This window comes from Diabrotica virgifera, chromosome 9 (assembly GCF_917563875.1).
Source record: "Diabrotica virgifera virgifera chromosome 9, PGI_DIABVI_V3a".
In the NCBI taxonomy this organism is placed as follows: Eukaryota; Metazoa; Arthropoda; class Insecta; order Coleoptera; family Chrysomelidae; genus Diabrotica; species Diabrotica virgifera.
This window is the reverse complement of record NC_065451.1, coordinates 71,267,306-71,282,161: the sequence shown is the minus strand read 5'-3', so window position 1 is coordinate 71,282,161 and position 14,856 is coordinate 71,267,306. Positions and strand designations below refer to the sequence as shown.

At 31.3% G+C, this 14,856-nt stretch overlaps 1 long non-coding RNA gene across 1 annotated transcript; it reads right to left on the bottom strand.

The window, feature by feature from the left end:
- Positions 1–4,857: 4,857 nt before the first annotated feature.
- LOC126891805 (uncharacterized) lies at positions 4,858–7,241 on the bottom strand. Its single transcript, XR_007700578.1, has 3 exons — positions 6,775–7,241; positions 5,981–6,138; positions 4,858–5,038 (listed from the first exon to the last, which is right to left on the bottom strand). It is a non-coding gene; the product is annotated as an uncharacterized LOC126891805 (long non-coding RNA).
- Positions 7,242–14,856: the final 7,615 nt, after the last annotated feature.

Below are 14,856 nucleotides of genomic sequence, written 5' to 3'. Positions count from 1 at the left end.
AGAGATCTTTTTTATGGAATTAGTCGTAAAGATCCGCCAGGATAAAGAAGGTTGTACTAATACCTGTTTGTATTCGGTACAATAGGAAAATATTGAGGATCTTCAAAGACTGATGACGAGAATATGGACAATATAGAGTATCGACAAGACAGAGTCTAAAAATGAACGTCATGGACAGGGACGGTTTCTCCATTGGTTCACTTATGCAGTGAACACCCAATCAAATTTCATTAAAATACATATTTTTAAAAATCTCATAAATATCATTAAAATATTTTTTCTTAAATCTCATAAATATCATAGTATCATTAAATTATAACTGTATTTATTAATCACATAATTTGTTTGCACAACACCGCTACGCTCGATGCACGTGGTAAGTGCAGAATTCAAATTGAACCCAGCCACTATACAGTAACCCTATAGAAGAACGAAATCTCTTAAATCCGTGAACCAGGGATTCCCCTATCTTAAAACTTTGACCATTTGTGCACTGCACACAGAGACTGGGGTGAAGCGTTTCGATTCATAGTTTGGCATTTTCTGTTGTGGGATTTTATTAAATACAATATTGGTAGGTAGTTTTTTTTAGGATGGTGGAGCCTTATTCAGTGAAGTTTATAAAAGAAAATGCAAATAGTTTTGAAAATCGACTTCTTATAAAAAGAATGGACTAACTTGGCCGGAGATAAACTTGGTACAAGAATATGCAATAAGAAACAAAAAGTTTAAACATTGTTTTAAAGTTGAACAATATAGAAAAACTTAGTGATTATGTGGGTGTGATAAACTACATTCTATATTTTGTTTTCCATGTTTAGTATTTTCAAAGAATAAAACTATAATTTCAATCTCGATCTTTGGATGCCGTTAAAATAAACGGATTTTTAAACAGTTTTGACAAAGCCATTTCATTATTCGTAACTTCTGCCTCCACCTTCACCACCGAAGAAGCGCCATCATTCAGTAGGTATCATATTCTGCACAAAACAAAAAAGTGTGTGACATCCTGACTAATCGGGTCAAAGATAGGTTTCATTTTACACAACATCTTTTGGCGAGGTCCCAAAAATTTTTCACCGCTTATTCACCGTTTGTATAATTACATTCTTTAATTGAACACCCTCCTTAAATTACCACGAGCCGCCACTGGTCATGGACACACCATTTATGAGAATGTCGACAAATCAAAAGAAAAATGAGAATCGTCTCATAAACGGGACCTTGATCTGGTACCCCGTCAAAATAGCCCCGTCGAAAAAGCTCCGACGAAATAGCCCCGACCTAATATCCCGCACACAAAACCGCTCCAACAAAATAGCCTGCAGACAAAATAGCCACGACAAAATAGTCCCGACAAAAAAGCTCCCTTCAGAAATCATCATGAAATAATCCCTTAAAAATACATTCTTTCGAAAATGGTAATTATTATCCTTTATTCCGATGTTTATCTTAACCACATTAAATCGAACCCTGTGTCTTCTGTTATATATTTACATACATCTTTATGACCGAGAGAGTAAATTATGTATAAAATTATAGTTAAACTTATGCTATATTTCTCTCTCGGTCGTAAAGATAAACTATAAGGTCAAGTTCTTACAATGCATTCTGTTATCTAAAGGATTTGTCAAGCAATTTGGCTAAGTTAAATGCGACTATAGTCGTTGGTTTATTCTTTGCTATAGTGTAACTCTAACGGTCTTGATTCTAATTATTTTAATCCGTTTGACAGGTAATGAAATGGTTATTATTGATAATGTTTTTAGGATTTTGGGTTTTGGATGAGAATGTATTAAATTCTTGATGTTCTTCTTCTTCTTCTTCATTTTGTATAGACATTACTCTTTCTGTTTTTTCAATGTGCCTCTAGTAAGTTGTCGTTCTATCGTTTTCGTGGTCTTCCCACTGATCGTCTTCCTATTGGGGAACCGTCTCTCGCTGTCCTGACTATCCTATTTGTTGTCATTTGGCTTACGTGGTCATTCCATTCTATTCTTTTGTTTCTTACCCAGTTATTAATGTTATACACCTTGTATCTCCGTCGGATATCTGTACTTCTAGCTCTGTCCCATAGAGTGTTACCATCGATTTTTCGAAGGATTTTCATCTCCGCTGTTTTGAGCAATCATTTTGTCTTCTCTGTGTCGGGTCGTGTTTCTGCCGCGTATGTCATTATTGGTCTTATGACTGTTTTGTAAATTCTGCCTTTCATTTCTTTTCCAATATTTTTATTTCTAAATGAAGTAAAAGTCAGACTTACTCTCAATCTTTATTATAACTTCCGACGACCGGTTTCGCTCTTTAAAATTTGTAGAGAATCTTCAGGTCAAAGGTAACAAGTTACAAAATGCTACAAACAAAAACCAGAGTTAGGACATTGTCTGGTTGTAAAAGATGCTAAAGATCCATAAGATCAAGCCAATGTTGAATAACATACATAAAAGTAGCGAAATAGCATACCAATGCACATGCATGCAATCATGGGGGGGGGGTTGTAAAACTTCCCCCAAACGCACAAACATGTGCAGAAGTATGCTATATATAATCATGCAATCATAACGTGTCGTACTTACATTCGGATACAAGGTGCTAACAACTCAGTATTCATTATCATGATGTTTCTGTTGAAGTTATGTTAACGGGATATGGTGGAATAGACGGAGGATGCAGCAAAGGTAAACAAATTTATGGGATTTAGGAATTCTTGAGGGTGATGAGAGAGTTGGTGTAAGTCAACCAACAAATCTGCGCCTGTTATAATGTTTGTGTAGATCAAATTAGTGAATGACATATATACAATTTTAATGTGTGTTGATTTTAAAGATTTTGTTTTAATTTTATTTATATTTATATATACATTAAAGAATACTATTTATTAGTAGATATAAGTTGACAACGTTTGGATCAAAAATGTAGCGAGTATTTATTGTGTATGTAAGAACTGGATGTGCAGTTGCAAACTGAATATTTAAGGTCCGTACTTGATCTTTGACGAGTAGTGCTCTTGTAGGATTATTGTTCGCCTAAGAGTAGGTAGATCGAAAGCTTCAAATTGTAGTTAAAATGCTATATTAGCCGTCATTTAATAAAAAGCAACAAAAGTAAAAATGTGAATGTGAATTAAAATATGAATTAAAACAACAATGTAGGTACTTAAATAAAACATTATAAATTAAAGGGTGGAGAATTGGAATAGAAAGTAAATAGGAATATAAATGTAGTAAGAAGTAATTGGTTGTGAATGGCAACTATGTTTTAAGTGATATAAGCTATGGATAGATATTAATAATCTATTGAACCAGATAAAGGAAAATAGTAGTAAATTATATTTTCGTGGTATACCTACATTGTGTTATAAAATTTCCGTCAATAAATAAATAAATAGCTAGTTAAGTAAATTCACCTCACAACTGAACAAATAGAAACACACAGGACAAAGGACGATACAACAAACAATGAGGGAATTTGGTAGGTCTGGAGCACTACATTTGATTTAATTTATTTTAACTGTATTGATTTTAATTTTATGGTGCCAGTTTTTTAAACTTTGTGTTTTTATAAAATATTGAGGGAATTATGAAGTATGAAGTGTCAGAACAAGCTAGGTTAGTTGTCTAATTCTTCTTCTCCATCATGTATTGAGGGTTGCCAACATTCTGTTGTAAATATTCATGTAGTAATACTTTATACAGCCACGTTAGTATTGCTGATTCTAAATATGAATTTAATATAATATTACAACTAATAGTAATATACATTAACTCTATTAGAAACACCAACTACATAAACATGCGACAATGAAGTAACAGATGATTCAATTTTGACAAATCAGACAAATTACCATGTATGTTATAGCTGGTAAATGTAATTTCTAATTTGTAGAAATTCGAAAAACGAAAACAGACCCGCTGACAAACGATAAATGACACGAAATAAATATGTAATTTAAATTAAATATGAATGCATTAAATAACATAAGAATGTAATTTAATTGAAAGGAAACATTAAACTGAAGTTGTAAAAGATAAGTTAAAAGAACTAACGAAGAAAATTTAAAATTAAAAGAGAGAGAGTGATAGAGAAAACCAGATTGTAAATGAAAAGATTAAGAGAAAGGAAGAAATGTGGAGTTATCACGTCCGTCAACAGGTGTTCGGTTGGTGCCATTGTCTATGACGTTGACAAAACAACGTGCTAAGGAACCGGAAGTATACCCTAATAACACAAAACATTCCATGAATGTTCCTAGAATGTACACACAGGACATTGAAAACATTCCTGGAATGTCCCCAAATGCACACGAATGTCCCTGGAAAGTACCAGGAAAGTGCTGTGTCAGCATTTTAAATATTCTTAGAATGTTCTGTTGGAACATTCCATGAATGTCTACGAATGTTCTTTGGACATTCACAGTCTATTTTTTAGACTGAATGTCTTGTTGGAACATTCCATGAATGTTCTTTGGACATTCACAGTATATTTTTAGACTGAATGTCTTGTTAGAACATTCCATGAATGTCTACGAACGTTCTTTGAACATTCACAGTATATTTTTTAGACATTCACTGAAATATATCGTCAGTAATGTGACAATACCTCCTATATGTTTTTTCATGAGGTTTGCAGGAGACGAAAAACATTTTTTAAGGTCACTTTCTGGTTTCGTACGTATTCTGACTTTTTTTGTAGTAAATAGATAGTTGAATTTACTGCAAAACAAGTCAAAAAATATATGAAAACAGGAGGTGGCCGAAACAAGTTTTTAGTCTATCTTACAAATCTCTTGAAAAAACAGATAGGAGGTACTGTCACATCACTGACGATATATGGCCATACCAAATAATACATCCTTGATAAATATAAACATTTTTATTGCAAAAAATCTTTACATACATTTTTTAATGTAATTTGCTGACATTCCTAAATATTATAAAAAAATGTGTCACATTTGCTTTGTAAACCTTTCTTTTGCTTTTCGTAGCCACATATTCCGTTTACTTTCTGGTTTTTTGTAGACCACTTCTCTCAGCTGATTCTAAAAGAAAATAAAATAAAAGGTAATTTTTCTATCCTTTACAATTAACAATCAGAAGAAATATTATTTACAGGTAATAATATGCATAAATAATAATAATAAAAAAATAAATATTAAATAATATTTAAATAAATAATAAATAATATTTAATAAATAAAATAATAATAATGAACATTTTGTATTTTGACAACGACATCCGATGTGGAAGTAGAAACCTTAATAAAATTATTTTTTCAAGTAAATTGTGGCTTATTTCCCCATTAGAATAATTAATTACAAAAAAGCCACAAAGAAATAGATTTTTCACAAACAAATAAGTATTTAGTATTCATTATATTTATTGTTTTTATTATTTACTTTAATGTCCTACTGGTACATTATTTGACAAATAATGACATTTCGAAGTCTGTTAAGTACGATATAACGCCCTTGGGCATTAAATTTAAATAACGACTTAGATACTGTCAAGTTGACAAATATCAACCTAAGTAAAACTATGGTTACCACAATTACGTTACTACTGTTACTGGTAAATGTACTTATTTAAAAACTAATCAATTCAAAATTCATTCAAATTTTTCGCATATAAAGAATAATTTAGTCGGGCATTAAACGTTGAAGGCACCACAGGTATTATAATAATAACGCTTTCGGTCAACGTATATCCCTATAATACCCTTGGTACCTTAATAACTGTAACATAAGATTATACCTTAATTCTTGTTTTCGATTTCTGATGTTTTTATTTATTTACATTGAATATTAATCTGTTTTGTTGTATAATCTACTTCGCAATAATTATGTGATATATTTGACTTAAAATGAATTCAAAAATTTTTTGTAGTTGGGCAACAATGTCAACTTAGATCTCCGATGTAGATAATGAATTACAACAGTATCTATATTGTACGGACTGTATTATTAATTAGGTTATGCATATACCTGTGTGACATAAGCTATTGGAACAGCACAGTCTCTCAAACGAACAGATGAAAGTGAAGTTCTGTCAATATCTTTTTCTAAAAAGTGTTTTGAACATACTCCTCTATTAACAAATCTGATCTATACTTCATGTCTTCTTCGCAGGATCTTCTGGAAAGCTAAAAATACAAAATATATGCATTACTAAGCATTATTAACAAATTTTAGTTTTAAATAAAAAATATGATTAATGAACTCACAAAATTATTATAAAACAGCTTAGAAATTGTTTATTAGTATAGTCGGTTCCCCAAACTCAGACACAACTGGCTAGTGATTTTAGTAGGTATTTTTTTTTTGTTTTTGGCCAATTTTGCCAAAATTACAGTAATTAGTACTGAGACTGAGTTTAGCAAATCGACTATAATATTCTGTGTATTCATTAGTTGGTACTGCATATTATAGTGTGTGGTCTACCATCCTATTTATAAACGCATACACTAGCAAAAACGCAAAAAGAATTATTTTAGTTTTACAAATCCTTTTGTTATTACCTATCTCTATTTACTATTTTAGTTAGGAATAAGCGAAGTTTGTGGCTTATTCACAATTATTATTAAAATAATAAATGGATATGACCAATTATTAACTTATAAAATAAAATAATAATTCTTCTGATTTATGCCTTTTATTCACTTTGTTATATCTACGTTACTTAAAAGATTTTTTATGAATAGTATTATTAGGGTATTAATAGTATTAATTTATTTTCTGAAATACAGGGCATGCTTTCGTTTACATATTTGCATACTAACCTTTTAATAGGGCTTTTCATTCACAGTCATTTGTTTTGAGCTTCTGTCATAATTGAAACGTTATTCCTGCAGATTTTTTTATCTACATTTGTTTCTGCTACTCCAACTGCGTTAAAAACAGGACACCATTTTATGCACTATGTTAATAATACTATTAAAGCTATTATAAAAGTATCCGAATTAAAAAAATATTCTTAAAAAGCACAAATAATACAAACAACTAAAAACAATCCACGGCAAGGCAAGGTCGCCAAGATGAAGATGCCAAGATGGCCGAAGCGAGGTCGTTGGTTGGTCGTTTTTAGTCACGTGATGCCCTCTCAAGCGCCATGCACAAAAATATATGCACGGCGAATTTGAAAATGAACGCAAAAGAAATAAATATAAATGCCTCTCTTGGGTTTTGCATAAGTTATAAGTATTTTTTTTATTAACAAAATCGCATTCCAAATTGAATATTCGCGAACAATAATTTTTATTACATTTGTATGTTTATAATCTTGGGAAACTCTTTAAATTTGACATATTATTGCACTGTAGGCCTAAAATGTCACTTAGTTTGTCTGGTATGTTATAAGTAATGTTGTATCTCTTACACGTATGTATTATTTCGCAACTTAAAATATAGGAACATTGGTAGTATGTTCACAGAATGTCTTATGGTAACATTCCAGGAATAATTTAAACAGATGTTCACCGAATGTTCCCTAAATGTCCAGGACATTCAAATATTGATAGAACTTTGGTAGTACATTCCTGGAATGTTGTGTGTTGTTAGGGTACCTAATCGTAGTGGAAGGGCATACGTTTGTATTATTTAAATGCAGATATAGCTTAACACTACCCTTTTTGATAAAAGATTTCCAAAGGTTCAGATCAATTAAGAATCACCTGCTGACAACCCCGTGGTAAGTCCAATTTCAAAGATTTATTACAACAGTAATGTTAGTAGATATCATAGTTCGTATATCAGCTGTCTGAAGTCGCAATTCGAAATTCTTCACAGTACCTTGATTATAGATTGTTTAAGAACATTTTGCCGGTTTTGTAAAATAGTCTGAATAGTTAAAAGTATCAGAAAATTAAGGAGTGTATGATTTTGGACGTTCATATTAATAATCTCAAATTATTATTGTTAAAATTGATGATATAATTTAACATAGTGTTGTATAAGATAATTCAGAGATACATTATGGAGTGTGTTTTGTAATGGATCAAATTCTGTATTAAATTTTTGTGCAAGCGGATGCCATTGCTGTGGGTTAATAAACAAGCCAAGCTATCATACCAGAATTTTCTGATTTTTTAAAAAAGTTTTAGATACCGTTGAAGATACCGTTGGTGTGGTATGAATTTTATCCACCACGTGGTTAGATGTTTGGTTAGCCCCTAGAAGGCGGTATTAATTCTATGGGAAAGAATTTGAAACCGATTATACACAAGATTTCTGGATGATACTGATGTGATTATCAAAGGGATATATGAATCAAACTATGATATGATGGGGTTATTGGAGAATGGAGAACTGTTAAAGGTGAGAAATTAGTTAAATTAATATTATAATGTTTTGTATCTGAAAGCCCATATAAAATTGAAATTGAAACTATTGTCTATAGTACTGGCTTAATGTAGTGCATCAAGTGTTTGGTATGTGGCTATTGAAATTCTTGATTTTACAAATTAATGGACTAATTGTTTAAAAATTATTAATAAAATGTATTTTGAAGAATCTTAATTAAGATCCTCAAAACAACTTTCAAAAATTTTTTCAAAAACAACTAAGTTGGGTGTTCACTATTATGTTATCCAATGAGTTAAATTGTTCTATGATTTTTGAAAATTAATGGGGTATTGTTTAGAAATTTTAATAAATTTTATTTTGAAGACTCCCAGTCCAGATCCTCAAAATAACCATTAAAACAACTAAGTTGAGTGTTTAATAATAGAATATTTAGTATATAAGAGTTGTTTAAAATTATTCAGAAAATATTTTTTTAAAGTTTAAATTAAAACAGAATAGGCAGGGATAAATTCTAGTTCTAACTGTGCATTTAATGTATGTGAATCAGGGTCTTTAAGAGATCTTAATATTTCTAAATGTTCTAGGTTGTTTAAAATGAAACCTCGGTTATTGATGTGGAGGATATTGAAATCAGTGTTTGGATCAAATGTATGGTTCGAGTTGCGGATATGCTGGGAGAAATGTGATTGGCCAGATGATGGACGTTCTATGTATCTAAGGTGTTCTTTCAGCCTAATGTTGAATGACCAACGTAACAGGACCCACAGGTATGACAGTTCAGCTTGTAAATTCCACTACGCTTAGATTTGTCACGAATGTCCTTGTTATTAAGGAAAACCAAACCCAAATTTGATATTGTTTTAAATGAGATATTACAGTAGTTTTTGAAAAGTTTGGCACGTTTATATGAGAACTGACCTGTGAATGTCAGCGATCTATATGGCTTTGGTTCTAATTCAGCCATCGTAGGTTGTGTATAGACTTGATGTTCTAGAAGTCTATTCGTCTTTTTGTGAAGTAATTTATTCACTAAGTTAACGCTGTAACCATTATTAACTGCAATCTGTTGGATAATTTTTTAATTCTTTTTTAAATGAGGTTGATGTTAATGGAATAGAGGTAAGACGATTGATGTAACTGTAAAAAGCTGCTAATTTATGTTGTATTGGGTGATGTGAATCTGCTGGTATAACTGTACCTGTATGGGTAGGTTTCCTAAATATACCAAAGTCAATCGTTCCATTTCTGAGCGTTAAAGTAAGATCTAAGAAATTTAAGCTATTTGAGTCATCTTGAATCTCTAATGTAAATTTAATAGAGTGATGTAGTGTATTAAGGTAATCCACAAAATTGTGTAGGGTGTCAATAGTACAATTCCAAATTATTATAATATCATCCACATATCTAGAGAAAAATTTGATGTAATCCATGAAATGATTGTTCTTCATTATTTGATTAGATTCAAGATCATTCAAAAATATGTCCGCTAATATTGGGGACAGTGGAGAGCCCATAGCAAGTCCATCCGGTTGAACATATGTGATGTTATTGAAATTAAAGAAATTCTGGCTCAGACATAACCTCAACAGCTCTGTGTACTCTATAATTTGGCCCGGTGTATAGTTGTTATTCCATAAATCTAAAGCAATAATATTGATTACTTCCTGTATAGGTATATTAGTAAATAAGTTAGTTATATCAAGTGAAATGAGTATGTCTTCATTATTAAGCTTGACTTTTGTTAATTTGTCAGTTAAGTTTAAATTGTTGGAGACAACATAATCAAATTTGCCGTTGTATAAAGTTTTCAGAAATTTATCCAAGTGCGTAGCTAGAGAGTAAGTTGGAGAATCAGTGAAAGAAACAACTGGTCTGATAGGTATATTTTCAAAGATGTCGGTTTTATGAATTTTCATTAGTCCATAGAGTCTAGGTATAATTTTTTTAGTCGGTAGAAGTTTCTTTTTGGTAACAGTATCAAAGATTTCAGTTATGTCATTAATGGAAGTTCTAACTTTTGTTTTAAAGGTGTTAATGTTAATTGATTTTGTAATAAATTTGTTGTCCATGATGAATTTAGTCACTTTTTGCTAGTAACCTTGCGTACCTAAGATAACTACTGTGCTACCTTTATCTGCTTTAGTAACCGTAAGGTTGTGTTCAGCAATCTTTTGTTCTATAGATTTGATAGTGTCTTTAACTTCCGTACTATATCTGTTGTTATTACCATTTCTGTTTGAATTTATATTATTTAATTCTTTTTTGAGCATGACTTTAACATTATTCCTAATTTCCTCTGTATTATCTAAAGGTATTGATTGCAAAATACTCTCACACTCTACTCCAAGTAACTCTAGATTTTTAAGGTGTTGTTTTCTTGAATTTAGGGGGGGGGGGTTAAATTTAAATCCCTTTTGTAGTAGAGATATTTCATCATTTGAAAAAACTACACCGGAATATTTGATAAAAGGTGTATAGAAATTGTGTTGTACAGAGCTATTGAAGACATCGTCTGGGTCAGAAGATATAGATGAATTAATACTATGAATTTGATCACCTGGTTCATTCAGACTATTATCAATGGTGGTATGAGAAGGTTGTTCAGAATTATACAAATTAGAATTTGTAAAGTTACTAGTAGAAAAACGAATAGATAAGTCCGAACTATCACTATTATCACTCAACGAATTATTACTGTTATTATTAACATGGTGCATGTTATTATCAGATTGTAAATGATATGTTCGAGTACCTATATAAAATTCTATTATTGTTGTCCCTATGTGTTGCAAATTTGAGTCTATCGATTTTATCATCAAGCTTTCTATACTCTTTACACCTAAGGACCTAAGGAAATTAATTGTACCATGTAAGCTGCGCATCCATTCGTCGAACTCCAACGTTGTCAGTTTTTTATTTAAGTTGTTGTATATTGTCTTCAATTGTATGTCGATGGTGTAGATTTTTTGATAAAGTTTCCTAATCTCGTCCCTGATGATGGATCTACCCAGCATGTTAATTTGCTTAATCCTCGCTGCATTAAAGTTGAATTCCCTGAGTCTTCCTTTGGCATAACTTGGTAACAGGTTGAGCCGTAAGCATTGGTTGTTGAAATAGATCTGTGATTTTTGTAACATTTTTTTGATGTTAAGTTCCTTGTACCGATGTAGCAAAAATTCTAGTCTTGCATTATTCAAATCTTGAATGGGTTGCATGTGAGAGATCATTTTAAATGAAGTAAAAGTCAGACTTACTCTCAATCTTTATTATAACTTCCGACGACCGGTTTTGCTCTTTAAAATTTGTAGAGCATCTTCAGGTCAAAGGTAACAAGTTACAAAATGCTACAAACAAAAACCAGAGTTAGGACATTGTCTGGTTGTAAAAGATGCTAAAGATCCATAAGATCAAGCCAATGTTGAATAACATACATAAAAGTAGCGAAATAACATACCAATGCACATGCATGCAATCATGGGCGGGGGGGGGTTGTAAAACTTCCCCCAAGCGCACAAACATGTGCAGAAGTATGCTATATATAATCATGCAATCATAACGTGTCGTACTTACATTCGGATACAAGGTGCTAACCTGCTAACAACTCAGTATCCATTATTAAATGACATAAGACTGTAATTTAATTGAAAGGAAACATTAAACTGAAGTTGTAAAAGATATTTAAGTTAAAAGAACTAACGAAGAAAATTTAAAATTAAAAGAGAGAGAGAGTGAGAGAGAAAACCAGATTGTAAATGAGCTTTCTCTCTCACTCTCTCTCTTTTAATTTTAAATTTTCTTCGTTAGTTCTTTTAACTTATCTTTTACAACTTCAGTTTAATGTTTCCTTTCAATTAAATTACATTATTATGTTATTTAATGCATTCATATTTAATTTAAATTACATATTTATTTCGTGTCATTTATCGTTTGTCAGCGGGTCTGTTTTCGTTTTTCGAATTTCTACAAATTAGAAATTACATTTACCAGCTATAACATACATGGTAATTTGTCTGATTTGTCAAAATTGAATCATCTGTTACTTCATTGTCGCATGTTTATGTAGTTGGTGTTTCTAATAGAGTTAATGTATATTACTATTAGTTGTAATATTATATTCAATTCATATTTAGAATCAGCAATACTAACGTGGTTATATAAAGTATTACTACATGAATATTTACAACAGAATGTTGGCAACCCTCAATACATGATGGAGAAGAAGAATTAGATAACTAACCTAGCTTGTTCTGACACTTCATACTTCATAATTCCTTCAATATTTTATAAAAACACAAAGTTTAAAAAACTGACACCATAAAATTAAAATCAATACAGTTAAAATAAATTAAATCAAATGTAGTGCTGCAGACCTACCAAATTCCCTCATTGTTTGTTGTATCGTCCTTTGTCCTGTGTGTTTCTATTTGTTCAATTGTGAGGTGAATTTACTTAACTAGCTATTTATTTATTTATTTACGGAAATTTTATAACACAATGTAGGTATACCACGAAAATATAATTTACTACTATTTTCCTTTATCTGGTTCAATATATTATTATTATCTATCCATAGCCTATATCACTTAAAACATAGTTGCCATTCACAACCAATTACTTCTTACTACATTTATATTCCTATTTACTTTCTATTCCAATTCTCCACCCTTTAATTTATAATGTTTTATTTAAGTACCTACATTGTTGTTTTAATTTATATTTTAATTCACATTCACATTTTTACTTTTGTTGCATTTTATTAAATGACGGCTAATATAGCATTTTAACTACAACTTGAAGCTTTCGATCTACCTACTCTTAGGCGAACAATAATCCTACACGAGCAGTACTCGTCAAAGATCAAGTACGGACCTTAAATATTCAGTTTGCAGCTGCACATCCAGTTCTTACATACACAATAAATACTCGCTACATTTTTGATCCAAACGTTGTCAACTTACATCTACTAATAAATAGAATTCTTTAATATATATATGAATATAAATAAAATTAAAACAAAATCTTTAAAATCAACACACATTAAAATTGTATATATGTCATTCACTAATTTAATCTACACAAACATTATAACAGGCACAGATTTGTTGGTTGATTTACACCAACTATCTCATCACCCTCAAGAATTCCTAAATCCCATAAATTTGTTTACCTTTGCTGCATCCTCCGTCTATTCCACCATATCCCGTTAACATAACTTCAACAGAAACATCATGATAATGAATACTGAGTTGTTAGCACCTTGTATCTGAATGTAAGTACGACACGTTATGATTGCATGATTATATATAGCATACTTCTGCACATGTTTGTGCGTTTGGGGGAAGTTTTACAACCCCCCCATGATTGCATGCATGTGCATTGGTATGCTATTTCGCTACTTTTAATTATGTTATTCAACATTGGCTTGATCTTATGGATCTTTAGCATCTTTTACAACCAGACAATGTCCTAACTCTGGTTTTTGTTTGTAGCATTTTGTAACTTGTTACCTTTGACCTGAAGATGCTCTACAAATTTTAAAGAGCGAAACCGGTCGTCGGAAGTTATAATAAAGATTGAGAGTAAGTCTGACTTTTACTTCATTTAAAATGAACTCTCACATGCAACCCATTCAAGATTTTATTTTTATTTCTCCATATTGTGTCATTCAGGCAAACTGCGGCTCTGTTTGCTGTATTCACTTGATCTTCCACTTCTGTTTCGAGCCTTCCGTAGCTAGATAGTGTGATGCCTATGTGTTTAAGCTCTATCACTTGTTCTATTATCTGACCTTCCAGCTCCAATTTACATCTTATTTGATCTGCTGTTATAACCATGCATTTTGTCTTTTGTGAGGAAATTAACATGTTAAATTTTCTGGCGATTATATTGAATTGGTGCAGCATACGTTGTAAATCGTCTTAACTTTGAGATATTAGTATTGCGTCGTCCGCATAGCAGATTATTTTAAGAGGTTTTTCTCCCATTTGGTATCTTTTTAGTTCTTACTTTTTTTATTATTTCGTCCATTGTCGGCTTCAATTGGGTCAGTTAATTCATCGTCCACTTTTACTTTTATTGTGTTGTTCTGGTAGATGTTTTCGACCATTTTAATTATTCCTAGAGATACTTCTCTCGAGTATAACGGATAACGTGCTTTAATGTGACCCTGTCAAATGCTTTCTTCATGTCCACGAAACCTACATATGCCGGTTTGTTGTATTCCAACGATTTCTCTTGAACTTGCCTCATTATAAATATAGCTTCAGTGCATGACCTTCCCGACCTAAAACCTGGTTGTTCTTCTACTAATGTGATAATTTCATTCAATTTTTTGTTATCACTTTGGTTGTTAATTTTAATGTTGTGTTTAATAATTTAAGTCCTCTTTAATTCTCCGTGTCCGATTTCTCTCCTTTTTTGAAGAGAGGTATTATGATGCTTGACCTCCATTCTTGTGGTATTCTGTTTGGTTCTATTATTTTTTGTATTAGTTTTGATAGTTATTCTTGATGTTATGATAAAATAAATGATACCCCGTTAAAAGGTAAAACTTTTTATTT